The 3,239-nt window shown below is 33.5% G+C and overlaps 1 long non-coding RNA gene across 1 annotated transcript; it reads left to right on the top strand.

Moving 5' to 3' along the window:
• The first annotated feature begins 1,810 nt into the window (after positions 1–1,810).
• Positions 1,811–2,773, top strand: LOC145635045 (uncharacterized). The gene is made up of 4 exons (XR_014113759.1): positions 1,811–2,260; positions 2,343–2,396; positions 2,492–2,565; positions 2,703–2,773. It is a non-coding gene; the product is annotated as an uncharacterized LOC145635045 (long non-coding RNA).
• The last annotated feature ends 466 nt before the right edge of the window (positions 2,774–3,239 follow it).

The raw sequence follows: 3,239 nt of genomic DNA on the forward strand, positions 1-3,239 counted from the left end.
AAACCCAAAAAAAAAAAAAAAAAAAAAAAAAAAAAAAAAAAAAAAAAAAGAAAGGGTTAATTCAAGATAATACTTCCTCCGTTCTTTTAATATTGCACCACTTGCATTTTATAGAAATATCACAAATAAATATTGCACCATTTCTATTCTAGAAAAAGAAATATTTGTGTTACACTACAAATACCAAATATATCCTTACATAATTACTTTTCAACACTTGATTTTTTAGTTTATATATATCATCACATGGGCAATCTTGTACTTTTACCTTTCACTAGTAGAAAAAGGCTCATTTGCGTCGCCATATTTGCGTCACTCATTCTAAAGAACGAAGCAAATGTGTATTTTTACCCTCCTTTAAAGTTATTTGCGTCGCTTGTTATTAAAGAAGCGACGCAAAAAACAAGTGTATGTTAGCTTTCTATCATTTGCGTCGCTCCTATTTATTGAAGCGACGCAAATAATAAACTTATTTGCGTCACGCATTTACTGACAAGCGACACAAATAAGGCAGTGAATAAATTGCGTCACTCCTTTAATAAATGAGCGACGCAAATAACAAATTTTCAGCATTTCAGATTTTGTTATTTGCGTCGCATTTTTATTATAAAGTGACGCAAATAACTCTGTTGCACTTTACGTTATTCTTTTTTACCTTAGATTTTCACGCCTACCTTTCACTAATTCACTAAACATAAAGAAAAAAACAGAGTTGCAACAAATTCAACATCCAAAATCGACCCTTCAATCCAACAAATTCGCCCAAAAAACACCCACAAATTCGCCCAAAAAACTGCAATTCCCCAGCAAATTCAACATCCAAAATCGCAATCAAGTTCAACACCCATAATCGGCAGCAAATTCGAGCAATTTCGAGCAAAAATTTAGACCAAAAACCCTAATTAATTCGAATCCTTAAACCCCAGAAAAATTGATTATTTTCGACCAAAAATCCCCCATTTCGAGCAAAAAATGTACTCAATTCCATACGAATTCGAACCCTAGAAACCCCAAAAAATTCAATTAAAAATCCTGCTGAAAAAATTCGAGCAATAACTGAAATTTTCGAGTGGAAAAATCGCTGAATTTTCGCCCCCAAAAACCCGAGGAAGTTCAAGCAAATTACAGCAATGTTGAATTTTTGAATTTTCGAGTGGAAAAATCGCTTAATTTCGCCCCCAAAAACGATTTCGGCTCAACACTGTTGAATTTTTGAAATCAAGTTCACCTATGGTAAGATTGCTTCTATTTATGTTCAATCTTTTGATGGTAGATAGAATGTAGCATTTAACTTGAACAATGACTTAGTTTAATTTCAAGTTTAGTGTTAGTTCACTAATTAGAAATTATATGGAAGATTTAATTGAATTTTTATAATTTCAGTCATAATAATAATTATAATACACATAATAATAATTAAGAACACAATTACTAGGTCATCTGATAATGGAATACACATAATAATTCTTGGCTAATTGCATTGAAAATTGGAAATGTATGTACTTAAATTGACTGATAAATTGCCCAAGAGAACTTTCTTGGAATAATTATGGATGGGTGTACCCAGAATTCCGCTTTCGCCGTCTTTACATATGGTAGGATAATTTAATTACTATAACTCCGTTACTGCAATTTGAGCATATAGCCTGTTAAACACCCAAACAAGTGAAATAATTTTCAGTTACAAAATTCAATTTACAGAATACTAGAAATAATCATGCATGTAGATGTTGCATGTGATAGTAGTGTAGGAAAATTAATCAAAACTTGGTTGTTAATTATGGGTTTAATTATTTTAACTAGTGGGTATTTGAAGGGGCAGAGTTTTATATACTACCAAGTATGCCACAAATTTCAGTTTCAGAACTGATGCTTGTGAAAAGTGTGCTATGTTGGGTTGATAAAACAGTGGCTCTAAGCGTGGACAAATGGTTAGCTTTATATTTTCTCCATTACTTTATAAAAGACTAGGAACTATAAAGTGAAAAGAGGAAAAGGCGTTGGGTACGTGATATTGGAGTATCATCATCCATTTTAGTCCATCTAATTATTAGGAATCTTAAAAGATAAGCTGGTTGGATTTAGTCCATTGAATGCTAATGGAGTTATCTTAAAACTAGTTTCCAGTTTCCTTGACTGTTTTTCCAATCAAAGTTTTCTGTTTTGGCTACCTCTCTTAAAACTGGCAAATCTGATACTGATTTGTTAGTGAGTTGGTGCTTGGCAAGGCAGTAGGCAAACTCAGCTTATGTATTACTCCGTATGTGGTTCCTTATTTAACCGCTCTTGTTTGGCATATGATTGGTTTTTGAAGAAGGCATTATTAACCCTAGTTTTTGAAGGGACTGTTTTCCGTGAGCCAATCTTGTGTAAGAACATTCCTAGGATTGTTTCTGGTATGTTTATTTGCCTTTCAAATCGTTCTTACCGTCATGCTCTTTTAAATCATAACACTGTCACTCATGTCCTTTGGCTTCTTTTGTATTGGCAGACATGCTTTTGGTGATCAATATCGAGCCACTGATACACTCATCCCAGGTCTTGGAAAGCTTAAATTGCTATTCGGTATGAATTTAGACCCTGTGGTCTCTTTAATTGTGTCTGCATTTTATAGTCAATTCTCAGTAGGAAAGCAGCACAGGTGAATCACTGTCTACAGAATATAATATAATCCTTGATAAGTGGATTTTATTATCATGCAGTCCCAGAGGATGGAAACTGGAAAGGATCATGATGTACACGACTTTAAAGGGCCTGGAGTCGCATTGGCAATGTATAACATTGATTCGGTATGTCTTATTGCTCTAGCATTTATTTCACATGGCATATTAAGTTGGACCTAGCATTTAACACTCGTTTCAGGTCTTCAAGTTTTACACCATGATTGGCTAATAAGCAATGCCGAATAACAACTTTTATGTCACATGGCAGATTAAGTTGAATCAACTATGTTGGTTTAATATATGTAATTTTTTTATGGCAGATTCTTAATTATGCGGAAGTGAATTCCACAAGTTGCTCGAGGTTCTGGTTGTGGACAAACGATTAAGGCGGTAGTACACATACGAGATTGTCTTCACTTGTGGTATATATATCTGAACCATTCTTTGCAATATTAACTTATTTGTTCTGGTTGGTATAATGATTGTGAATTGTATGAGATTTTTAATTGTGATATAATTGATTGGAATTGCAATAATACTTGCATCATTGGCTTAGATACCCGTTCAGGGCTTACT

This window comes from Chenopodium album, chromosome 6, assembly GCF_948465745.1.
Source record: "Chenopodium album chromosome 6, dcCheAlbu1.1, whole genome shotgun sequence".
Classification (NCBI taxonomy): domain Eukaryota; kingdom Viridiplantae; phylum Streptophyta; class Magnoliopsida; order Caryophyllales; family Amaranthaceae; genus Chenopodium; species Chenopodium album.